This window comes from Panthera pardus, unplaced genomic scaffold, assembly GCF_024362965.1.
Source record: "Panthera pardus isolate Hobbes unplaced genomic scaffold, ASM2436296v1 HiC_scaffold_17, whole genome shotgun sequence".
Taxonomy (NCBI): domain Eukaryota; kingdom Metazoa; phylum Chordata; class Mammalia; order Carnivora; family Felidae; genus Panthera; species Panthera pardus.
The window spans coordinates 115,121,987-115,134,577 of NW_026526732.1; the positions used below are offsets into that span (position 1 = coordinate 115,121,987).

Genomic DNA, 12,591 nt, shown 5'->3' on the forward strand with positions numbered 1-12,591 from the left:
GAACTGCACTTCTAGAAGCAACATTGCAGCACAGCTAAGGCCTTAGCTTCCCCCCAGCCCTTTTACGCTGAGAGGGATCTTTTCTCAAACAGTGCCTCTCAAACTTGGTGCACCAGAATGACCTGGGGGTAGGGGCTGTTTAACCTACTACTGCTGCTCCCCTCCCCTCCCCACCCCCCCCCCCCGCCACCCCGAGTTTCTGACTCTTGAGGTCTTGGGTGTGACTGGAAATTCTGCATTTCTAACATGCTCCCGAGTGCTGCTGCTGGTCTGGGACCACATACTGAAGAACCACTATTCTAAGAGACCAGACCAGAACCCATCAAAGATAAGACAAGGCTGCATTTTTTTTATGTGGCAAAATCTTTATCAATTGCGACCTGAGCCACACAAAGGCAGGGAATTTTGTCTGTTGCTGGGTGCCCGGCGTCTGGCACGGGGGCTGGCACGTACCTGGTGTGCTGTACGTATCTACTAGGTACGTCAACTGAATCCGTAGGCTCCGTGGTGGAAACTGGCCCACGTGGGTGGGAGCGGGCAAGAGAGAGTGGTTGCATTCGCACCAGGCTGCTAACAGTTTTTTTTTTCTTTTTCATGGTCACAACAGAATACATTTTTAAGTATTTCACAACCAGATCTTTGGGAGGGGGGGAAAAAAGCCTTAATTTGTTGCATGCGCCATTTTCCTTGGTGTAAATTCTTCCACCAAGGTCGATTACAAGCTATCATCCTGGCGTCACTGATTGCAGACTTAGGGAGAGAGGAGCACAGGTGGTTCTTGTGAGCAGGTGGAAGGTCTCCACACACCCCCGGGTGCAGCTAAGTGTTGGGAGTCCACACCAGGGCTGCCCAGCTGCCCTCCTCATGGCATATTCAGGTCTTTCTGGTCCTGCAGCCTAACACTTCTTTATTTTAAAAATGACTTTTTTTAAACGTTTATTTTTGAGAGACAGCGTGAGCAAGAGAGGGCCAGAGAGAGAGGGAGACACAGAATCTGAAGCAGGCTCCAGGCTCTGAGCTGTCAGTACAGTGCCCGACGCGGGGCTCGAACTCACAGACCGTGAGATCACGACCTGAGCTGGTCGGATACTTAACCGTCTGAGTCACCCAGGCACCCTGTCAACACTTCTTTAGAATCCAAGGTAAATGACACACATATTCCTTCCAAAGCATCTAATTCTGAACATTCAAAACTCAGATTTTCCATGTTTTAGTACGCGGGTGTGAATGGAAGTCTGAACTACAGTATTAATTCTGCATCCGTTTTCTTTAGGTTAGTAGAAAGGAACAAATTGTGGCACTTCAAAAGGAGGCAGAACTGATTTATTTCTGTTATCTGCTTCTGTGTGTACCACAGTTAATATCGTCACTTGCAAACGATAATAAACATAGTGCAAAAAAATTTTTTTCCCCTAATTTATAAATTCAATCTAGTCTTCAACAATATATAAATTTCCCAGTTGACTGGTGTATTTCAAAATGTTTGGAATGCACAATTACTACATATGATGAATAATGTTTATTACGCATTTCTTCTCTTACCGAGTATTTCGTACCAAGTAATGCTTCTCAGTTGAATTTGATTCATTTCTGCTAGTTTCTTAATAATACACTAACAGATGTTTCTTCAATCTCCACAGACGATTGCCATTATTTTTCTAAAAATTTTCACCTTTTTAATTTGTTTTTTTGATATATACATTTACAATTATTTTCTCCTGCACATTTGTTGTTATTTTTCTTTTTAACGGAAGTGTCGTTGACACGTACGATGTTAGTTTCAGGTGTACAACATAGTGATTCAACAATTATACACCTTATGAAATGCTCACCACAGTAAGTGAGGTGACCATCTGTCACCATATGAAGTGACTACAATATTATTGACTACATTCCCGGTGACTGACTTGTCTTATAACTGGAAACTTGTACCTCTTAACCCACTTCACCTTATTTGCTAAGAGCTGATGTGCGCTGGAAGGCAAGCTCTACTTAACAATGAAGGTACCACTCGCGACAGTCAGATAGGCAACGACAGCAAACACTTCAGGGTTTAGCGCGTTTAGCACTTCACACACATTATGGCATTCAACCAACCTTCCCAGGGACTGAGGTAGGAACCCCAATTCCGGTGAGGGAAACGGGGGTCGGGGGGGGAGGGCAGTGGTGTGCCCAAATCATCAAAGTACGACGTGGTCCCGCTGGGATCAACAACCATGCCGAGAAGTAGGTCCTGAGCGGGTCTGTCTTAATCACCCAGGTAAGTAAATGATAAATGCCAACACTTCCTAGGCCTTCCCTGAACTGCAGACTTTGATCCTTTCTTCTCCAAGTGACAGGGAAGCTTCGAGTGGCCGATTCACAGCATGCCCGACCATAAACCAGACAGAGCTTCACCAGGCTGTGCACAGCACGTTTTCTCTGTATCATCGACCAAGAGGGTGAGCACAGCTCTGGGGTTCCACCGGGGGTTAGGCATGCCAAAATTAAAGTCCAGCTACGAGAAACCATGTGCTTTGAAAGTCTCTACTGCTATTTCAAAATGTTAATGTACACTTTATATAGAAGACGCATCTCCGTGATTCCCCGTTTCTGCTCTTTCTTCAAGGTCTGGTACACTAGTCCACAACGGGGGTGGGGGTCAATTCTGCCCCCAGGAGACATGTGGCAATGTCCAGAGGCAACCTTGATAGTCTTTTTTTTTTTTTTTTCTTAATCTCTATTTATTTTTGAGAGAGAGACAGAGTATGAGCCAGGGAGGAACAGAATAAGAGAGGGAGTCTTTCCTCCAGAGGAGTACTCAAAGACTGATTTTTAAAGGCTAATGTGCGAGAGCCTAAGAGAATTCAAGTTTTGTTGTTGTTGTTGTTGCTTTGGTTTTTGTAACCAGCAAAATCAGAGAGCCTAGGAAATCACGGTCCAAAGAGCCATCTTAGTTCAAGACGGAATTATGTGACCTTTCTTTATGCACAGTACTCTCACTCTCTAGCTGGCTCTGGGCTCTGACAGGTTGCAAACCGTTGGCTTTCTCGAAGCAGCCAGAAGCCAGGCCCGGACCTGGTAAAGCATGTAATAAATAACATCTGATGGCTCGTCTCTGCGAGCCCTGGCAGTATCGATCCCCCAAATCAACCTGATGGATCTGTCTCGTTTTCATATTGCACAGCGAGAAGTGAAAACAACACAAAGGTTTTTGTGGCACCACATTAATTTTTTTTTTTTGAAGTTAGGGAGACCAGTTCTTGGTTCGCCATCGTTCACCAAGCCTTGCACTACGACCTCTCTGCCAAAGCCACGTTTCCAGTGCGCGGCCCTAGCCTCTTGGAAGGCTGCACGGCCTCCGGCGTCACTGACAACCAACTCCTACCAAATAACCGTCTCACCGAGGCCGCGCTCCGCCGCAGCCGTCCCGGCAGCCCCAGGACTGAAACCCCCGGACAGTCTGAAGTCTTCCTTCTTTTCGCAGCCCGTCCCTCACTTCCGTGCTGCCTTTCCACACGCTCACCGCTGCTGTCCCGCTTCCCGGCTCGTTCAACCTACGGCGCCCAGAGCCTAGAGGGTGTGAGCCGGTTCCCTTCCCGGGGAGATTCCTTGGCTTTCTGTCCTCTCGGTAACCTGCCCCCGGCAGGCCTCGGCCCCACAGAGCGAAAAGCCTTCCTCGCCGGGCAGAGAAACTCCCTGGAGGGCGGGGCGCCCCGCGTATCAAATCGCGCCCTTCCCAGCCTGTGCGGGGGCCTGGCGTTTGGCATTCGCCCCCACTCGGCGCTCCCGACCGAGGTCCTCCGGCCTCCGGAGCCCCCTCACGCTTCGCCCGCTTTGCGCCGCCGTGGGTGGCCCATCTTCAGGGACATAGGGACGCCGGAAGGGGGCGGGCGTCGGGTACCAGTGCACCTGCCCCACTTCCCCGGGGCCGCCGGGCTAGTCCCTCCGACCGAGGCACGAGTGGAGGCCAGCCTCACGCCAGCGCGCGGATTCTGCGGCCGGCTCCAGCTCGGAGGACCGTGCTTCCCGACCTACAGCGGTGTTTGCCCAACGTCCCGGGAGATCAGATCTCGGTTATTTCTCTCACTGAAGAGGGTAGAGGTAGCGCGTGGGATAAGTGCCACGGGCCATTCTTATTATCAGGGAAGCTCGGGGAAACACTGGGTTTTCTTTCTTTCTGCCGGGTGTCTTGAGTCCCTACTGTAGAATGGATACAGCGTCAGAGACCACGGAGGAGAACATCCAGGAATGAGCGGAGACTTTGTAGCCAGGTTTAGGTGGCCCCACTCATCAGGGGGGCCCTGAGCCAGCCCCCTAACCCCTGGCTGTCGAGTCCTTCCCACGGCAACAAGCATGATGATAATGCCCACTTCATAGGTTGTTATGCGGATAGTGGGCTAATGTGCGTGAAGCACTCAATTTGGTGCCCTCCATACACGCGGGCACTCGATAAACATTAGCTATTATTATCCCATAGACCAGAGACTGCTGAGTGGTAGCCCTTAAGCCAAATCTGTCCTAGAGACCTATTTTGTTTGGCTTGCACATTTTCCTTTTTAATCGAGCCAACATTTTAAAACTGGTAGATTTCTGGCATTTTAAGGTTGAAGGACGGGCAGCAGGCAGGGCCTGCCTTACCCTCTGGCAGACCTCGCCTAGGGCTGGGTCCCACGGCCCCCTCTTGATAGGGCATTTCTTCTTTGTCCAAGCAAAGCCCGCACATCACGATCCCCACCCCACTACCCCGCAGGGAACTCCCTGCCTGACCCTCGTACCAAGGCCAATCTCTATTCTCGACCAATTCTACCAACATATCCAATGTTAGGTTCTATTCTCCGTCAGTCCAAATGGTCTGTCTGTGACCTGTCTTCTACTCCTTGGGATGCTTCCCTAGCCCTGAACAATCTCCTCAATCTTCTGTCAGCACCTAGCACCGGGGCTCTGCCTGAGAATGCACAGGAGAACGATCTGGGACACATACCCATGTGGGGATCCCACCCCCACAGGTTCTAATTAATCTGGGCGGAGCCCGAGTTTGGGTTTTTCTGGGGAAATGCCCAGATGATTCAGGTGTGCACCCTCGTGTGCCCCGAGCCTGCTGACCACGGGAGCCAGGCCTCCCCGCTCTCACGGCCGGCGGGCTCGTCCTCTTCCACACCGCACAACCGAGGACTAGAAGAGTCTTGTTTCGCTCCTGACTCCTGTTTAGTCTTGCTTGCGAATCACCTTGTGTTTAAAGCCTGTCTCCCCACACAGGTTGTAAACTCGCGAGTGGGCGGGTCACACCTCACACTTCCTTTGCATCCCCAACCGGACCCGGGGGGCCGGCACACCGCGGGTGTCTAACGAACGCGCGCCTCGCAAGTATCTGAGTCTCCGGGGTCGAAGGCACTGCGGGGACGTACATGATGAAAACACCACTGACCGACCGAGACCGACTTCTTGGAGCTCGCAGGTTTGGAGGAGGGAGTCAAGGGCACCGACGATGGGGCTACAGGGAGGTGCACTTGATGGGCCGGTGAGGAGGGCGGCAAGAGAGGCCAGGCGGAGTGGGAGGAGAAAGAGCCCACGAGCAAGTGAATGCACCAGAGGGACACCTGCAGCTTCTCACGTGCCAGGTCAGACCCGAGCTGGGAGGAAGGGAAGGCAGAACGGGAAAGGCGAGGTTTCACCGTACCTCGAACGAGGTGGTAATTAATTTAGTACGTCACGGGATCAGCCAGCGAAGGCTGCAATTCTGGCATCCTTCTAGAAGCCAGGCAGAGGGAGAGGTGAGGGACGAGGGGGAAGAAGAGACCTAACACAAAAATCGAGGGTCGAGAGGAAACTGAGAAGGGGAAACGGAGGCCCAGAGGCCCGTTCCCTGACTCTGGAGAGCAACACAGCCCTCCCCTCCTACCCCCTACACTGGGGCCTCGTGCCGCCCAGGCACCCCAATTTCTGCGGTTCAATCTTAAGCCGTGGTTTACTGTGCAAAAGTGAAATCATGTTCACAGTACAACTTTATTAACACATTTAATCACAGAAATAAAGATTTTAGTCACGATGCTGTTACTACTGCTAGTTCTATTGTAATAAGGAGCTTATTTTTCTGTTCCTTCTCCCAAGTCAGTGCACAGCTTATAAAGAGCCACAGATCCGAACAGCTACGTCAGGAGAAAGCAGCCCCGTGCCTCACCCCTCCTGCCCATCGCCGCCAACTGTGGAGGTGGAATTGGGTTTAAACGAACACAGGCTGGTGCTCCACCTTCCAACCCCAGGAGGTAGGTGCTACGATCTTCCCATTTTACAGGTGAGGACATTAAGACACAGAGCAGGTGGTAAGCTCCAGGCCACACAGCCGGCAGGCGGAACCACAGTTAGAACCCAGGCACTCTGGCTCCAGACTCCATCGTCCGACCCTTCACTTTTCATCTTTTAGGTGAGGGTGAGGTCTTGTACGCATGGGCCCCCCTCTCTCCCAAGGCCTGCCAGACCCAGAAGGGCTCAAAAGGGACGGTGTTTGGGGCCATGGAGCTACAGCTCTGGTTTTCTATCTCTAGAGCCTTGGAGTAGAAATGGCAGAGGGCAAAGGAGGGGTGAGCCCAAAAGGCTAGGAGTTCCCTCCGGTGTCGGGAGCCACAGCATTTGGGGTCATGAAAACCAGAGCGTGGAGAAGCCCTTCTCAGCAAGTTCGGGCAGGAGCATGCCGGAGGAGCCAAAAGGATCTCCAAGGGAGCCAGGCAGGAGGAGCTGGCCCGGAGGACCAAGGGCATTCAGCTTCTTGCTCCCTGAAAGACGGGCTCCATTTACCAAAACATTCTTCTGGGAAAAGGAGTCTCACTGATGACAACTGCCAGCATCGTGCTGCCTCCTGCTCGCTGGCTGGGAGACCATCTCTATCCACGGCCCCTCTCTGTTTTGGGGATTACAGATGGGCCACAGATCCGAGCCCCTAATGAGTGGAGGAACCACAGCCACCTCAGATTATGTTTCACTTTTAGGCTTCAGGGCTTGAAGGGATTCTATTTTTAAGCTTTCTCGGTTCCACGCGTAAAAGAAGACATTTTAATGAAATTAGTTCTGGGTTTTAGGGGACGGTGGCTTCCTCTGCCAAGAATTAACAGGCCAGTCACTTTGTTAAACCAGAAGTCTTGCTGCAGGAAGAGCATCTAATCCAGCGTCACCGGCCAAGTACCTGGGGACCTGTGAAAGCCACTCCAAGCCACTGAGGGTGTGGATGGCCCAGGATAAAACTTCTAGTACCAGAGCTCCACGTTGTGCCCCTGTCCTGAACAAAGTTTCAGAAATCCTTTTAGGTTCTATTCTCTGTAAAGTCCATCTTTCACCTTTTAAGTGCCAGAAAATGTCACGTACACAGAGAACAAACTTGTAAATAACAAAACGTTAAAAATATTATGTTTTATGTGAGCCAGTCATCCCTTCCATTAAAAAAAAAAAAAAACTCCCTTTAACATCTAAAATAGCTTTGCTTATCCTGAATCTTTGAGAATGGGTTGTTACTCCAAGACCCACTGTTCAAGACACTTCCATGGGTGCCCATTAAAAAAAAAATGTCACCACTCCTAAAAGGGAGTTTTCTACACATCCCAATTTCCCCATCTAGAGCACATGAGACGTGGTTAACTTTCTCTTGGTGAATGAGGCTTCCTCTAAGAATTCAAAGTCTCCAGTTTCAGTCCTGGCTTTGCCATTAGCTAGCTTGTGACCTTGGGACAGTAACTGAACTCCGCTGGGGCTTAATTTCTTCACCTGCAAAATGAAGCAGATTGGGTCAGACAGCTCTCAGTGTTATGACTCACACCAAGACCTCAGGAGTTGTCAGTTGTTGCCTATGCTAACCTAAAGCATTATTCTTAGAGACTGTCAAGTTATAAGAATATTGCCTAGACCCTACAGATAGCCCCAGACAGCTGGGCCACAGCAACAGAAAGCAGACTGAAGTAGAGTATAGTTGACCCTTGAACGCAGGTTTGAACTACACGGGTCCACTTGTATGAGGGATTTTTTTTTTTGTTTTTCTTTTCTTTTTTTTTTTTTTTTTTTTACAGTACTCTTAAGTGTATTTTCTCTTCCTTGTGATTTTCTTAATAACAACATTTTCTGTTCTCTGGCTTACTTTATTGTAACACTGTGAACAATATGTATGCAAAAGATGTGTTAACTGTGTTATTTCTGGTCAACAGTAGGCCACTGGTAGTTAAGTTTTTGGGGAGTCAAGAGCTCTACTCAGATTTTTTACTCTGTGTGTGTGTGTGTGTGTGTGTGTGTGTGTGTGTGTAAGCTGTTCAAGGGTCAACTTTTCTTTTCTTTTTATCCTCTCCTTGTTCCATCAGCTGTCAATTCTCCCATCACCCTCCAGCTGACATAAACCCCTGCCTTAGTTTACAAATCTAAGTAGTAGCTTCTTGCTTTGCTCAGGTTCCCCAGCCAAGAACAGCGCACGGGCCTCATGATAAAATCTGGCAACCAATGGGCGTTATCTCTTGTTGTTCAAAGCGGTCTTGTAGATGACTGTGGCCGCCATGGCCCCAAGACTGCCCCCCGTTAGGGCTCGGGGAAGACTGAGAATGCAATCTTGTAACCTGTACATTCTTCTAGTTCTAAAAACACACTGCTTTGTGGGGGGAGGGGGGAGGAAGGGAAGTGTTTGAAGCAAAAGTGACAACAGAAAATAAACCAATTTCCTTCTTATTGGAGCAAAGCTTTGTGCAGTATCCCTCGATATTCCCCCCCCCCCCCCACACACACACGAGCTTCCCGTCCCCATCTCTGCTGTTGCTTTTCCAAGCCCTTCTGTTGTGTAACTTTTCTTGGTGTTAAGATACATTTTCCAAGTCACTCTTTGAAGCCAACGAGAGGATCAGAGTAGGAGGAAGGAGATACCGTTAGTGGTTTCCTATATTTACTGCTTTCCCAGTTATTGTCCCTTCCTGGTCCCATGAAAAATGATTAGTAGAAAAAAAGGCTTCTTAGCAGTTGTAACTATGGTCCCTACAACACAATTTTTAAGCTGAGAACAAGCATGAAAATATGCATTAAACCGCATACTTCCTACCTCAAAGAATTCAGGAAAAGTTCCTTTTTAAAAACTGAATGGAAACAGAGAATCTGATTAAGAACCGAAATCTACTTCTGTGCTGTGCACACACTTTGGGGGTGATTTCGTGGGCACCGACATGGGACTGGATATCATGAGCACGAGCCAGTGTTGGTTTTCACTCATCCTGGTTTCAAAACGTTGGTGGGAAAATAGGTGGTTCAAAAAGGAATGGGAGCTGGTTGGCCCGGCCAAGTGGAAGACAAGGAAATCCCATGAAATCAGAAAACCAGCCAGAAAATGAACGCAGACTATCTGAAGCTTTGCCAAATGGATCCCAGTCCTGCGGAAAGGGGTTAAAGGGGTGGGTGGTAGATCTCTAGGGAGGCAATAAAGACAGAAGAGTTAAAAGGAAACTACTGCATTAGACCTCTGAAAAACAAGAATAAAAGCAACTTTCCCCTCACAGCCTCTAAATCTGCAGGTGCTGCTTTTTATTCAGGTCTAAGCTTTGAGTATTATTTTCTGTTTTCAAGGCAGCTTTACACAGAGCAGCATTAATCTCCGAATCTACTCTTCCAAGGTGACGACTTATAGAAAAACAACAACAACGACAAAAAATCCTTCCCTGTTTGCAAGCTTGGGTTCCTTAGCTCACAGGGCCACAGTTGAGGGTGCTTTGTCTCAGAGGATGATTAGAGTGGTGCCCTTGGTACTGATTATAGTGGAGCTATTTGCACTGCCCGCGTCTGGGCACCGCATTATATTAAAACTTCCATTTTGGGGTATGTAGCGACTAAAAATTCTCTCCTAGTTTAAACTTGGCATCAATCATGTATCTCAGCAGAAGCAAGATTATTGAGTATAGAACCACAGGAACCCAGCATTTTTCTTTTATACTTGCACAGGAAAAAAACCAGTCCCAGCTATATACATGGTCTATGGTTCCTCCATTCTTACACAGAAATTTCAAGCATGTGGGTTCTTTCCCAAAGTGTAATCAGCAGGCTGCTGTGACTGGATTAAATTAAATCAGATGTGAAAGGCCACTGTCTCTTGCATTAATATATCCCAAATTTTCTAGTTCTTGGATGAAATCATTTCATCCACGAGGGAGAAAATGATGAAGTCTTTTCTGCTCCAGAAAATAGCTCCTGTATGGTTCTCTACAGTTCTTCCATTTCCAACAGTTCACCATCTGAACATGAATTTACCTAGAGCGTGCCTCTGACCTGGTGACAACGGACAGCTCAGTTCTACAAACACCACCAAACACAGACTGCACCCAAAAGTTAGCAGGTCCGTGGCGTCATGGGAGGCGCGGAGCCCAGGCAAAAAAAAGTGGGGATGAGTTGATCTAAATTTATCACAACCCAAGGCACAAGATCATGCTCAGGCAGTTCAACACCATCTCTATATATTCCTGTCCTACTGACATGCCCCCGTTTTACCCATTGCTGGGACAGCCATGTTTTGTGGATTTAAAAACCCAGACTAATTGGGTATAAGGAATGACATATCCCTTTAGAAAACTCGTAACATTTTACTCCTACATGTAAACAAAGGAGGGCTGTCCACGGGGTCCCATACAATTGCTCTAAGTTATAAAAGAAGTAACATTTCTGGATCCTAGTTTTATTGGGCATCTATACTATTCGCCAGGCACTGTGCTAAGTGTTTCACACGGATTCTCATATTTAACCCTTCAAAAAAACCTTAACGGCAATATTGCTGTTGTTCCTATTTTACAAAAGAGGAAAACTGTTTCGAGAAATTAAGTTATTTGCCTAAGAGCACGAAACCTGTAAATGATAAGAGGCGACTTGGCCAGTAAGGTAGTACTCCTATTTTCTTCCCCAAAAGGTGAGGATCTGCTCCCGTTAAGTTCTTAGATGTTCTTGAGACCTGGAACCAGCTGGGTCTGCAACTCTGGCCTCCGGAACAGAATTCTCAACCTCTTCTTGGACACAAAGTGTTTAAATGATCTCTTTGCTCAGCCAATCACTTAGCCATCCCCATGCTGTCATTCCCGGTTAGGGAAAGAAGATCAACAAAATTTCAAGACTTGAATCAAAGTCTAATACAATTTTGATAAGAAGAAAATCACACTTCACATTCAATGCTCATGACTTTGGAATAATAATCTCATGGCAAAAAAGATAAAGTTTTTAAAGAACTTGGAAGCCAGTGAGGATAATTTTTACACTTTAAATACAATGAAGTCCAGGGAAGTTTGGCTAGACAAGTTTTGGAGGCTCCACCAGCAGGCTAACAGTCAAAACAAACAAACAAACAAAAAAACACCAGCAATCTGGTGGTGGTCTCATAACTTCCCATCGTCAAAAGTACTCTCCCATAAGTCTGAATCCAATGCAAGAATTACGTCTATAGCTGGCTGCTTCGGGTTAAGTTTATGATATAGTAACACAACTGTGTAAGGGGCCAAAATGCTTAAAATATATCCAAACATGTTTAGGTCAGGTCAAGTAACAGTATTTAACGCCAAAAGCATGGAATATTCTTGTGACTGAGATCCAGCATACTGGAGACAGTGTGTCTAAGTAGGTACTGTACTCTATCTCCCCCCTGCTGGCAGACCCTTGTCACTAAAAACCAGGAGCTTCTTTGAGACTATCACACATCCTCAGCAAGTATCTCTGGGGCTGGAAAGCAGTTAAGACCCAGCCATGGGAGAACTGGAAAGAGTATGGGAATAAGAAATTTTCGTTATTCCAAGACCCGTCTCATTTCCCCAAGTGCTGCCTATGTGCTGACTTTCTTAAAGACCCCTGCAAAATCTTGATTCTCCAAAAAACAAACCTATTTGCAACTGACACAAGGTGAGGTCAACGACTGGTATTTATCAACCATTTATCTGACTCTCGTTGGTTGCCAGCCTCGTGGGGGCCAAGCCTCACCACGAGGGTGAAGACAGGAGCCATGGAGGAAGGGAATGAAGGAGAAAAAGGAGAAAGGGGAGAGACCTCCGGGCCACACTTCTTTCGAGTATCAACAAAAAGAGAAGCCGCATACTGACCTAAATCATCTCTCAAAGGCGCTTTATAAATTACAGGGACAAAGGGAGGGGGTGGCGGGTGGCCTGGGAATCCTACAGACACCCTACCCTCTGACCCGCCCCCCTCCCCCTCCAGCACAAGGGAAGAAGACAGAAAACAGAGCTCAACTCGGCCATTGGCGAGAAGCCCCCCCCCCCCCCTCCGGTTTTCAATCGCCCATCCATCGGCCCCCTAGAAAAAGATACATGTAAACACCATACCCACCCCCCGGGGCGGACACTCCCGGCCCGAGGTTCCTAGAACCGGAGGCCGGGGCATTTACTTACTTAGATTTTTCTTGCTTACTCATTTCCCTCAAGCACCCAACCCCCCGTTCCCACTCCAAAACCCCGCTCAACCGCCTACCCCCACGGCTCCAGCCCCTAACAGAATCCGGTGCCCCCCTTGGCGGCGGCAGCCCCCGAGCCGTCCCGGTCACTAACCTGCTGCTGTAAGGGCATTTCCGAAACCAGCCTGGCTCCGGGGGAGGTGGGGGGGCCGGCTGGAGAGGGG

The 12,591-nt window shown here is 48.4% G+C and overlaps 1 protein-coding gene and 1 long non-coding RNA gene across 3 annotated transcripts in view; both read right to left on the bottom strand.

The window, feature by feature from the left end:
* The window catches only part of E2F3 (E2F transcription factor 3), a 77,851-nt gene that overhangs the window by 63,586 nt on the left and 1,674 nt on the right, over positions 1–12,591 (bottom strand). The gene's annotated exons all lie outside the window — the stretch shown is intronic.
* On the bottom strand, positions 5,967–12,572 carry LOC128777706 (uncharacterized). Its single transcript, XR_008423030.1, has 2 exons — positions 12,522–12,572; positions 5,967–7,252 (listed from the first exon to the last, which is right to left on the bottom strand). It is a non-coding gene; the product is annotated as an uncharacterized LOC128777706 (long non-coding RNA).